Source organism: Aquila chrysaetos, chromosome Z (assembly GCF_900496995.4).
Source record: "Aquila chrysaetos chrysaetos chromosome Z, bAquChr1.4, whole genome shotgun sequence".
In the NCBI taxonomy this organism is placed as follows: domain Eukaryota; kingdom Metazoa; phylum Chordata; class Aves; order Accipitriformes; family Accipitridae; genus Aquila; species Aquila chrysaetos.
The window spans coordinates 34,860,084-34,873,135 of record NC_044030.1 but is presented as its reverse complement, the minus strand read 5'-3'; positions in this window follow the sequence as shown (position 1 = coordinate 34,873,135).

Here is a 13,052-nt window from a genome sequence, read left to right as displayed (position 1 = left end):
AAGCTCACTGGAATGCTTCATGAAGCCTAATGATCGAAGTGGTGATGTAATACATTGGTACTAAAAAGAACTTAGGTTCAGTGTTTGATATGCCCCTGGGCCATGGTGGCTTGCCTTGCTCATGTGATATGATCTTCCTTTCTCCTAATACTCCTTGCATTGTCATGCTAAGATATGTTCATGAATGTTGCAAATGTGCTACTCTTTGTCACTGTGACAGTGTAAAGTAGATAGAAACCCAAAACAAACCCACAAAGTCTGCAAGGAGAGGTGGTATCTGACTAGCCAACTCCCACCACTGGAAGAAAACAAATGTATTTTTGGACACATAAGTCTTTCACCTCCTAGCTGTTAGTGATATAGAGGATACCATTTGTCAGCATTGAAAGTGATCTAGATGCAATGCCTCACAGAAAACCCCTTCTTGAATGCTTTTTTGGAAGACCACAAAACCATTAGGAAAGTAATTCTGTGTTCAAGTCGTAGACTTGACAGAAAGCACCAGATCCTCACAGGGATCCTTAGCTTCTACTCTAATACCAGTAACTGGCTCCAATATATTTATTCAGAGCTATTTCATCAGGCTTTCCTGCACTGCTGGATGCATGTGGATGTGTTTACATAACACTGTTCTAGTCTTTCCAAGGGAGTATTTCAAGTGAATAACATAGACTTGTCTTAACAGAGCCCTTTTCTAAAGCCTCCAGGAAAAGTTTCCTGAAAAGGCACCATACAGCATGTCAGCCAGTCAGACCCTCATACTGTTAGAAGTGTGTGCCACTTCTTTGCAATCTATTTCATTTTCAGACTTCTGCTGCTGTTGTTGGAATTAACTCTTTAACGGTCATATTTGTAAGCTTGGCTTTGCCAGAGATGACAGAACTGCTTTGTGGATTAAACTCTCCATTTAAAGAACAACCACACTAGAAGAGAAGCCTAAAAACTGAAGTAAACACCCTTACCATTGTTCCAGTGCAAGAAAAGAAGTAATAGAATTTCCATGGGCTATATGCTGGTTCTTTGTGCTTAAAAGGGAAGACACAAGGAAAGGAAATGCAGGATTACATTCTTGTCACAGTCTAGTGTATCAACCCCTGACTAATTCGTGGGGATCCAACCCAACCTCTACTGTAGAGAGCTGTAGGCTGTCTGTAGTGTAGAGTAGCATAGTCTCTCCCTATGGAGAGCTCTCTTCCATTTTCTTAATGGAATCTGCCTTGCGACAGCAGGGATGTCCTTCATAGCAACCAAAGAGGAACCTTAATGGATGTTGTCCCTCCCAGATTTCACACAATCACTTGTAGCATTTTATAAATGCAACAATTCTGTGTGGGTGGCATTCTGCACTTGTATCCTATTAAGATGACTCATCACCACAGTGATAAATGAAGCTCTGGAGGAGGACCATAAGTTTCTAACCACTTTATTGTAGCATATAATAGGGCTTCACTGAAGAACTTAGTTGATGGGGATAGTGTGTGCAGACCCTGAGCAACAGAGTTCAGTAAAGCTGAGTCCTCAACCTGGTTACAGCTGTGTCCATAAAAGGATGACTCACAATTGACTGTGTTGTCTCATTTTTGCCATGACACCAGATACTCAGCTTCATCTGGTACCATTCTTGACTGTCACTCCAGCAATTGTGGCAGTCTGTCTGCTGCATATTAACCTTTAAGTCTGGTCAATCCATGTCCCACCCTCCCTGGAATTCCCATGTCCTTAAAACCCCTAATGAAACTCCCTGCTACTACAGATCTTCCTGATTTCCTCTCCAACTCTATTTGCTTCCTCCTGACTGAGGGGCCCACTGCTTTTCCTTAAAATCTATGGGCAGCAATCAAAGAGAAAACTCCAATAAACCAAACTTAAATGATTTTTATTTGAGCATTTCAGTGCTACAATTCTTATTTGCCTCTGGAGCTCTTTAACTCTTTGTTCTTCTTTCAAATGCCAACACTTTGATACTACCCTCAACAGCAGGGGTGAAGGCTCCTGTTCTTATCTTCATGCTACACTACTTCCTCTCTCTACTCTGGATGTTTCAAGTAACTCAGTTACATCCCAGCTTCCAAGCCCTGCCACAAGAATAAAAAGAAAAAAATGACTTCCACAAAGGCCAGGGTTGGGTTTATACTCTTCTTCCCAGGCCTGTAAATGCTTTTGATAGCATTATTGCTGTAACCCGTTCAAAAGAAGGGATGGAATTGGGAGTGGCTGAGGCTGTAGTTCTCAGTCTGAATCTAGTCCTCTGTTAAAGATCTGAAAGATGATTCTCTTCAGATTTTGGATATTTCTTCTGCCTTCCCATCCTATTCAAACACATGTTTTCTAGGAATGTAGACAGTCTTGGTGACACCCAGGAGGGCTGTATTTTCATTTATGTTTCTGCAGCCAATTTAATCTAGTTCAAAACACCTTGCATGTATGTGTGCTTCATATATACACCCTAAACATCCTCAGAACCTGCTAAGCACTTACAATTGCTTCAGAAAATAAAGTTGTTTCATTTAAAGCACTGAAGAAAGAATATTTTCCATATGGCTTTTTCATCCACACCAGAGGGACCTCTGTCATCTTCCAAGTATGCATCCATTCCTTTGTGTCTGCACTGCAAAGTGAAGCCAGAATATACTCATCAGCTGTTCTCCAATAAAGAGAGCTTGCTTTTTGTTGTTTGGTTTGGTTTTGGTTTTTTTTAATTTGGTTTTTTTTTTTTTTTTTAACATGAAATGTGCTCCTTAAGAATCTAAACCAGTTACTCATTAAGTAATGACAAAAATTTCCAAGATAGACACCATTCTTTTTTTTCAGCACAGGTGTGAGCCCCTTCACAACCTCAGAGTATTCTTTCACCTGTCTGTCAGGAATTCATATACAAATTAAGGCCAACTCCAGAGCTTTGTGGAGAGGAGAAGTCAAGAATCTAGATATCTTAGTGGAAGCCTGAACTTTTGTTTTTGCAGATGGGTAGAGTGGATAGAGCCTAGCCCAGCCACAGATAGTTTTTCATCTTTTCTGAAGCAGGATGTGAATTCTCTGTGTCAGACCAATAAGCAGAAGTGTGGACTGAAATAGATGGGTTGAAGGGCTTCTATGGGGGCTGCTTGCCACACATGAGCTTGTATGTGCTTCTATCCACTTTCCTTACTCCCATGCATTAAGTACAAGGAAAGAGGTTTGCCACCTGAGGCAATACTCACAGTGCCTTACAGCAGCTGCGCTGGCCCCAGCCTGCTTTTGCTGCTGTTTTCTCTTCTCATGTAGGATTTCTGTCACGAGTGAAAGTATGGGGGAAAAAGGGCAATACAGGTGCCAGGAGTAAGTGTGGGCAGAATGTATTGGTCTCGGACCACTCATTCATTCCTATTGCTGGTCGGACATATGGAGTTAGTCGGCTCTAAGACACAGTAGGGGCTCCTCTGGCTTTTGAAAGAAAAAAAGAGAATTAGTATGGAGCTATACTCTCATTTCTCTACTGTTGACACTGCTCAGATCACAAGGGTGAACTTACTGAGAAGGAGTAGCTCCTCTGCTGGCTAGATCCACTACTTAAATCTCACATGAGAGCCCAGTGAGAATGGTCACACCCTTAAGGGCAACCCCCAGCATAAAGAAAACTTTATTTCATTCACAACGTTCACAACATTCAGGGTCTAACACAGTGTATTCATGGCACTAGATCAATAGGTTGGGACTGTGTCACATAGGAAAGTAGGGCACAGTAAAATGTCAGCTCTGCTCAGAAGGAAAGACACAGCTCTGTTAATGGAAGACAAAGGTCAGGGTTTGTTTTGTAATAGTGTACAAAATAGAGAGGTATGGGGTCAGTAGTGTAAAACCTGAGTTACCCTGGAGAGCAGGCTGTCAAATCTCCCCACTGAATCAGATTCTCCATCAAAAAGAGGGCTTTAATTAATTTTCAAAGGTATTTAAGAGCCTAGACTCATTTCTACTTCCCTCACTTCCAAAATAATCAGTAATTGACTGAGACACTAAATCCTAACTCCAACACAGAGAAGAAGCAAGGGAAGCATAGTTTGTTCTTTCATCTGTTATTCAAAACATGCTGCCTATATCTCATCAACTATAGCTCAGCCCAGAGAGCTCTGAAAAAGTCAGTCTTGCACAAAACACAAAACAGAGCTTCAAGTGTTATTTCATACAATGGTAAAATTCAACTTCCAGGCCTTTTTTTGGTTTTGTTTATTTTTATAGCATTCCACTGTTTCAGAAATACTCATGAATTGTCATACCCCAAAACCATGCCTGTGGCTGATTCCAACCACAGAACATAAAAGCCCACTTCTCCAAGTGCTAGTACAGCAATAATGCAGATGGGATTTCTCAGGAATGCTGCTACATTTCATGCGCTCTTGTACTGGTCAACGATGGCTAGAGGAAAAAAATAAAAATTGACGAACCATAACCCAGAAGGACCCAAGTCTGGAAAAGCTAAATCTCTCATTCTTTGAAGCAAACAAATGATTTGCTTCCATAATGTTGCCTTGTATTGATTGCAACAGTGATCCAGAACATCCCTAAATATTTTTAAACAAATTATACTTTGAAATGATGAAACAGTTGTAAAAAAGTAGTGATATAATAAACAGAAATAAATTAAATTCTAGCATTTACCCCCTTGGGATACACTGCTAATTATTCTTGGTCATGTGGATATCATAAAAATATGTTTAATGTTAACAATGCACTTTGGATAAAGGACATGGTTATTGCAAAAAGGGAGATCTAGCAGGAAGGAAACAGGCCACATGAGTGTATTGGCTAGTATAAGAACATCTATCATAGGAGTTACAGTTTGCATGTTTAGCCAAGATACTTGTGCCAGTTATTCTGTTGCTTTATAATTAACAAAGGAAGAACTAGATTGAGGGTTTGGCTCAGGCTTGTTATCTTTCATATGTTAACAATTTCAGAGATTCTTTTTTTTCTCTCTTCTTTTCTTTAGCGGATGCAGAGGAAAGGGGTGCTAGAGCATATAGCAGAAGGCACTGTTTTCTGGCCCAGCTCAGGCCCCTGGAATCCGTCCCAGCAATCTGAGTTTGAATCAAAGGACAACTTTTCAAAAAACACAGCCTTGACTGAATTAAGCAGGAATAAAATGCATTCAGTGGAGAATTTAATTTGGGCCAGGTATGTCACTGGAAAATCTTGCCATCTGTCCTTGATGTCTAGGCCCCATTATTACGTTAGGAGTGAGATGCCAAATAATGCCAAGGTGTTTGTGGTCACTAAGAGTAGCTTATGCCATTTGGAAATATCATGGAGAGGAGCGCAGGTTTGCATCCTCAGAGTCACTGAAGGAACTTCATATTGATCTGTTTGTTTTCTTTGTTATTTTTGTTTTCTGAACACAAAAAGAAAAATATATATCTGTCCCTCAGGGGCCAGTAAAGTGTTTGAGCACATGCTTGTCTTTAAGAACAAGTAGCTTAACTGATTTTAAAATGACCACTTGATGACAATAATTTCCTGAGGAGGAGTCTATATTTTCTGAAAGTAAATTTCAGATCTCTAGGCAAGGCAAAATTTTCATGAAGTTTGTTAGGAAAGGTGATTTATGAAACACAAATCTCTTCATCAACTAACAGAAAAAATACTGTCTAGCTTGTCGCAAAGGAACCATCCAAAAAAGCACCTAACGAACAGAATATAATTAATAATAAGCTACAATCCAAATTACTATCATCCTAAAAACCAAACCATTGAAGTCTTCCTAATAAAAAGCAAAGAAATATTAGTATTAGATTGTGGACAGTTAATACAAACTGAGACTCTTTTATAAATACATTGAGTGATAATTTTTACACTGATGTAAGTTATCTATCCTACAAACAATGAGATTATTAAAACTATTTTTTCTCCTTTTATCTCTATATAGTATAGTAGTCTCAAAATTAAAATCTCGTGCACCTCCCCGCTTCCAGGTTCATGGGTTCATTGCCACAAAATTACCTGCATACCAAAATTAAGAATTTCATAGTTTCCAGTGCAAGGGGGAAACCTTAATGAGGGTTTTGTGGACAAAAATACAGGCACTCATATGCAAACAGAGACATGGAGCTGCAGGTGAATAGGGCATGCTTCCTTGGGCTGTTTAACCCATACAATAGAAAAGGTAAGGAACAATATTCCATACAAAATTGACAGATCGTTCTTTGCTGCACATTGCATGTGCTTTGGAAACACCCATAAAGTTATTCATGGGAAAAAAACCCTATAAACCAGTGGAAAAAAAAGCAGTAGGTGGAATTTAGCTTTTTAAATAAACAGCCTGCTAGTTAAATCTTTCATTTTCTTGATACCGAGCATGGAAAGTTTGCTGTTATCTTCCTATTATGTCCTGAGACTGATTTGCTTCTTTAAGTCCGTATAATAAGAGTGAACAAAACTTGTATTATTATTTTTTCAGGTTTTATTAATCTGACTTTACCAATTGTTGGGGTTTTTTTTTTTTTGGCGGGGGGGGGGAGGGATTATGGTTAGCATGTTTTCTCAAATTAACAGCAACTTCGTTAAAACTATTAAGAAAATGTCATAAAACTGAGGAAATAAGTACATTTATTTGCATGCCTGGCTTCAGAAAGACTCTATTTTTCCTTACTGGAGAATGTAAACCTCTGTCCAGTACTCAAAATGCTGTCTCTCTGCAAAGTGCTGAAAGTTTCATGTTTCAGAAAGCTGATAGTCTGATGCCCTTTAGCAGCCTTCTTCACGTGCTCATGCTGCCTTTCGTCTCTGTTTCTAATAGCAAGATACTTGAAGATCCTTGCTTTTTAGAGTACAATCTGGATCAAATTGCAAGCTGTTACATACTTCACCATTCTTTTTCCTTTTCTTCACCCTTTTCCTGCCTAAGTGGGTGTGAATACACAATAATGTTCACACCAGCATACCAGGACCTGACAGTGCTTTTTGTCCTCTATTCACTTACAGGCCACTCAATCCCTTCAAAGATATCTGGGAACTGCAGACTATCAAATAAAGAATCCTTTTCAGGCAATCTAGGTAGTTAAGAAATATATATGTTTAAGTGAAATCCAATCAAGTTCAGTGAACAGAGAATACAGTTAGGATGCTGGGAGATGTCAGGAGGCCAACAGAGGTAAAATGAAGAGACTAGAGGACACTTCCATGTGAATTACCAGCTTTGGGAAAAATATGCACTGGACTAAGATACAGCCCAAACAATGGGTTGGACCTATAGATCAAGGGACTAAATTTGTATGCTTTCCCTTGGGAGTAGGATAGTTTAAAATTAAGATAATTTTGTTTAGATGCAGCTGTGCCATCACTCAGAAGCAAGTGCAAAAGAGGGTTTTGCTGTAAACCACCTAAGGCATGGTGGCCTATCGATGAAGTAACATTCGATCTGGTTCAGCTTTACCTTTCAAGCACACCCTTTCAAGCTTTCAAGCACTGACTTTGCTCCCTTATATTTTCAAGTTTGAAAAATAATGCAAAAATTCCTGACATAGATTGGGAAGTGTTTAAAGATAGAACTAATGCTGCCCCAACTTTTGTACCTGTTTTCACACAGTAACAAAAAATAACACTTGGTAAGAACATTCAGCTTTTTTTTCCTGTGACCAATGACTGCCTTTATTTCTCTGGTCCTTTCTGGCCTTCTGTCCGCTGATAAAATTCATCACCATGCTCATAGTTGGCAATGTTCTCGTCATGTTTGGGTGGCTACAGAAACACAGACAGAAGCTCTGTGAAATGTTACCCTCTCTGCTAATAAGGTTATTAGCTCAAGACATGTCATAGATCCCACATTGTCTTAGCAATATTAACAGGCTTTGTCCATTGTGTATGCAAACACATGGAGAAACGTGATTAAATTCTATGTTGGAAAGAAAACGTAAAGCAAGATAGCTATGGTATTCTGCTCTGAAAGAGCCACATGTCTGCTCTTCAGTGCTTCTCTGTTGTTACGCCTTTCAATGTACACATTGTCTGAACTAAAAAGCATGGGCACCAGCATAACCACAAACCCTACATGAACTATTCTGAGCTTCCACAGAGACCTTTAATTTAATATTACATTTAGAGGAAAATGTATAAATTTACATTGCTTCAGTGCTGCAAACAAGTCCACTAAAGCTATCCTCTAGAAAACACTTCCTTGCTAAACAATGTAGACAAATTTTTTCTAGCTTTCACATAGGCTTCTTCAATTATATATGTGTAGATATACATACATGTAATTTTGTTCCTATTGTAGTTACTCCTGGTAAGAAGTCAAAAAAGCCTGTGTTGTTTTCTGCCTGCTGTGCATAATTTTCTGTGGTGCTGAAAACACGGGATTTGCGGTCTTTTTTGAGCATGGCTGTGGTTACATCTCTCCCCACTATTAAAGGATTTTTGAATAAACACAAGTTTTATTTCAAGTGCTTCAATATTCTCTGTAAATATTTTTATCAGCTAAAAAGTCTCTGAAAATCAGTTATATTAAACAACAATAAAAGAGGGGACAGATAAATCAAAACAATAAGTAAAAAGTGACTAAATTTTAGGAGTTTTGCTAAATGTAATTTATACTCCTGCCTTCACTATATGCTAGCATTATATCAGACTTACTCCTCTGACTTGCTCCACAAACTTTGCTTTAGCTATGGCATAGGATTAGTGGTGAGGAATCTAAGAAAAAAGAGGAAATCATGTGAATTTGAAAACAGTGCACAGAGCACACAGAAATTTCAGTACAATGGATGAAAACCATACATTTTCATATATCTTGTTTGTCTCTTCTATTCAAGAGCACATTATGCCTCTGTGTTCCTAGTTTTGCTGTATAGATTTTGGACAGATTGCAGTTATAACAACTGTCCTGATTTATGCTAATGACCTTACTTGGAAGTAATCTCCCTTGTATCAGTATTGTTCCAATAATCATTTGAATTATTGCAGGGGGATAAAGATATCCCTGAAGATATCCTCCTTCCAGCTGGATCTGTGAGGAGGAACTCACAGGTCTCGGCAATTGTATGAGGAGAAATAAAGTAATTCATATACGCCTCACACTAATTAACAGCCTGACTTTGGGATTTTAAAGGAATTGGGCCTATTTTATTAGCTTGCATAATATAACAACTATAGGTTTGTAACAGTAAGGTTGACAAAGATGCCTGCATTTAGACTTTTTTTTATTATTATTATTATTAGAAAACTGGGGACAAATCACAGCTGCTCATGAAAATAAAAACATTCTCTGAGCAAAAAGGGAAGATCCATCTTCTTAGCTATGGAGGCAGGAATGATCCCTCCATAATTCAAGTTTTGGGAGGGGCAAGCATAGCAATCTTGTTAAAAATGGCCAGTGCCAGGGTGGTAGATAAACAAGTATCTTGAAAACAGGTCCACATGGGAAGTTCAGAATTATCCTGTAAAATGTTTCCATACAGTACTTCATTGTCTGTTCCAAAGCTGTGCCACCAATCCATCCCTCCTAGATACAAAACTTCTTTTGACAGTGCAGTGTTACACTGAATGAAAAGGAAGGTTTGATGTCCCTGTTGATAGTATGACAGGTATGATGTCCCTGTGGAAAGGGGCTGGCAGAAGAAAGGCAAACCTCCATCAGAGAACTAGATTCTGATCCTCAGAGGCAAGAGAAGGAAATGATTTAATTATTATTTCCCTTTTTGAACTATCTGAGGGGCTGGAAGGTGAGTCCTTCATACAAAGAGAAGACAGGAAATTTGGGGAATCTGACAGTAGCTTAAATTGCATCTCTGTCCACCTATGTGCTCTATAACAGTTGTTAGCTCTGGTTCTTCAGCAGTAGCTCCTCAGCACAGCCAGGGGCTACATACACCTAGAATTAACTAGGAATGATGTATGCACAAATTGCAAACTTAAAATTTCTTCAGAAGAACACCAGGTAGGTTGAGTTGCAGTCAAGATTACAACAGGTTTACTTGATTTGTCTGCCCCTGCCAAATTTAAAAGACAGTTTTCCCCCAAAAAGCTTGGTCAGTTTTAATGGCCCTGTAAACATACTGAAACTTACAACAGTCAGAAACATAAGCAGTATCTGTCATTCATGCTGAGTTACTTCCAGAAATGACCTGAGCTGTTGTGAGGTAACAGTGAAGATAATGCAGTGAAACCCTTCCTTTTATACAAACCTAATGCTTGAGACTGGTCAGCAATGCTGCTCCTCTGCGTTCCAGAGAAAGTATACTTTTTTTTTAAATCAGTTCCATTTATCAGTTGAACAGTCATGTTTTTCCAAAGAGTGATGTGAGACATTTCTCATATCCTGTTTTTGAAAACCCACACCTCTGAATTAAGTGTGTTTGTGTGTATCTAGTGTATGTGTATATATATGTGTATGTATGTGTGTGTGTATATATATATATATATAAAAATTTTTATTGTAAAATTTTAAATGCAGACATATATCTCTTAACCTTTATCAGCTTTACTTGCAAGTTGTGTTTCTGATATATTCTGGCTCTGTGTTCTGCAGACCTTGCCTTCATCCTGGGTTGAAAATGAGGCTTCTGGTTAAGATGGTTAAATTAAAAAACATGAAAACCCAATTTATTTCCTAGCATCACCACTCTTTGCCTTGGCAGGTCTCTGAGTCTCTCTGAACTCATTTATCCAATGCTGTAGACAGGGCAATCTTTTTTTCACCTGACAAAGGAGGGCTGTCTTTTGTTCCCAAACTCACTGTCTTTGTTCCCCAGCTGTCTTTTGTTCCCAAACTCACTGTCTTTTTTCTCCAAACTCACGGCAATTACGCTTCCACTTTCTTCACATGGTTTTACTAGCCTGAGAATAATATATAAACATGTTCCCTTGTGCACCAATGAGTGTTTTAGAGGTTCACCTGACCTACAGAGAGTAGGAGTCTGTGACAGTCCTGCTAAGGGATCTTCTTGCTCGCAAGCAATATCCCATTAAGTTTTTAATTCTGAGTTCCCCAGTCCAGTCCTTAGCGTAGGGGGAAGACAGCTATTTCACATTTATGTTTTAGCGATTTTATCTGTGCACGTCTTTTTTCCTCCTGCCACCTCTTCATTCCTGGGGTTTTTTTACGTTTCTCACCTTGGGAACAAACACAACACTTTTTTACACAACTTCTAAAATTTTTAAGAAATTTTATTTTCTTTTTTAAAAGCATTGATAAAGTCATGTCAGGTTTCTATCCTGGACTTGTAATTTCACAAAATAAAATCTCTGGGCCATACAAGAGAGACTAAAAGCTTTCTGCTAGCTGGAAAATGGGAACTTTCTGAGTGGGTCTTTTATACCTTTCAACTAATGGCACTGTTAGGTCTAGAAAATAATATCCATTTCTCTTTGTAAGCAATCTGTGCTTACATAGAATCCTTCTTCTCTGGTTTGGGTTTTGTTTTGGGTTTTTTTTTCCTCTGGCTGGTCCCAAAGAAAAACCATAGTATCTGTGTGTTTTACAGTAAGATCTCTTCGTACTGCCTGAAAAATGTAGCAGAGATTTTACAATGAATGTGAATATGAAGTACTTAGCAGTAGATATATCAAGTTCATAATAAACAACGTATTACGCTGAGATTTTAATGACATAAAATTGCTTTTCTTTTGAGATGATTGTAAAATCTTAAAAAAAATTAACTTAGCATTAGGAAAGAAAGGAGCAGTGAAACCTTTTGCTAAGTATATGACAATTTTTATAGAAGTTATTTAATGTCTTCCTCCCCTCCTCCCTTCAAAGGTAAAATAAACAACTGTGAATGAGGATTACCTCATCATTTGACATTTGAAGTTGAACACTGTTTCACAACAAGAGCAGACATCCCTTGTGCCAGACTGTGAGCTCAGTCCCTGTTGCATGAAACAAGAGCTCAGGGACTGGACTGGTCACTGAGTCAGGAGAGCTGTCGTGGATTGACTGGGATAGTCATGGGATGGGGCTTCAAGTGCAGCAGTGCCATGTGCTTCCTTTCTGAAGCTTTGGGCACCTGTGCTCTAGCAACTTGCATTTGTCTTGATCACCCCGATGCTTCAACCACGGCTTCCTCTTCTCTTTTATCTACCTGTCTCCCTCTCTCTGAAAAATACAGATCATGTCATTCGGCTACCGTTTGCTTTAAACATTGGCTTTACCAAAGCTGACACTATGTGCCCTTTAAATTAAAGGAGCTCAAAATCAATACTCCCTCCCTCACTCTCCAAACGCCTGAGCAGGGCAAACGTGTTTGGGGTTTTGTTTTTGTCTTGTTTTGTTTTTCTTCTTGTTTAACCTACTGGCTTGGGTCAGTGAGAGCTCACGTTGCAGCTACTATGGACAAACATGCCTACAGTAAGAGAAAGGGAAAGAAAGAAACATAGTTCACTGGTTGCTTCTCAGGCTTGGTTGGTGGAGGGGAGGGGAAAGAAAGCAAATATATACGCTACCGTGTTCACGAAAAAGAAACAAATGGCATAAGAAATTCCCCCATTCTGTGCAGTCAAGGTGAGGCCAGAATCAATATTAGCATTAGGTAACCCAACCAGATGTTTCTCATGAACTTATGTTAGTTGAGGATTGGTAATGTCAAAAAATATACGAACTCGTGAACACACCAGTATGCTGGAACCTGATTTAATGTGACACACTCCCACATACCTGGAGATAATAGCTGTGTGTTTCCAACAGCAAGAAAAGGAGCTTGGCTACATTTCCCTCCTCCTCCCCTATGGTATTTGGAGTCTTCCCCTCATTCTGATTTATTCTGTCATAAAAGCTCCCTAGAAGGCCTATGTGGCTTCTGTTATTTGATGATAATAAAACTATAAGGAAAGCAAATAGCACCATCAGACTTCACCAAGTGTCAGGAAGGAAATGCAGAGCTATTTGGACACCTCAGTGCTACTGAGACCACCTGGCCTCATTCATTATCACATTGCTATTACATCAACACCAGTCTGGAACTGCAGCCAACCTACATGTAATTCTGCTCCCAAGCACCCCTTACATGTACAGAGCCAGGTGAGCTGTACTTTGTGCAAGAGGGACTTGGGCTGACTGACCTATTCTCATAGAAGAGAATAGGAAATGG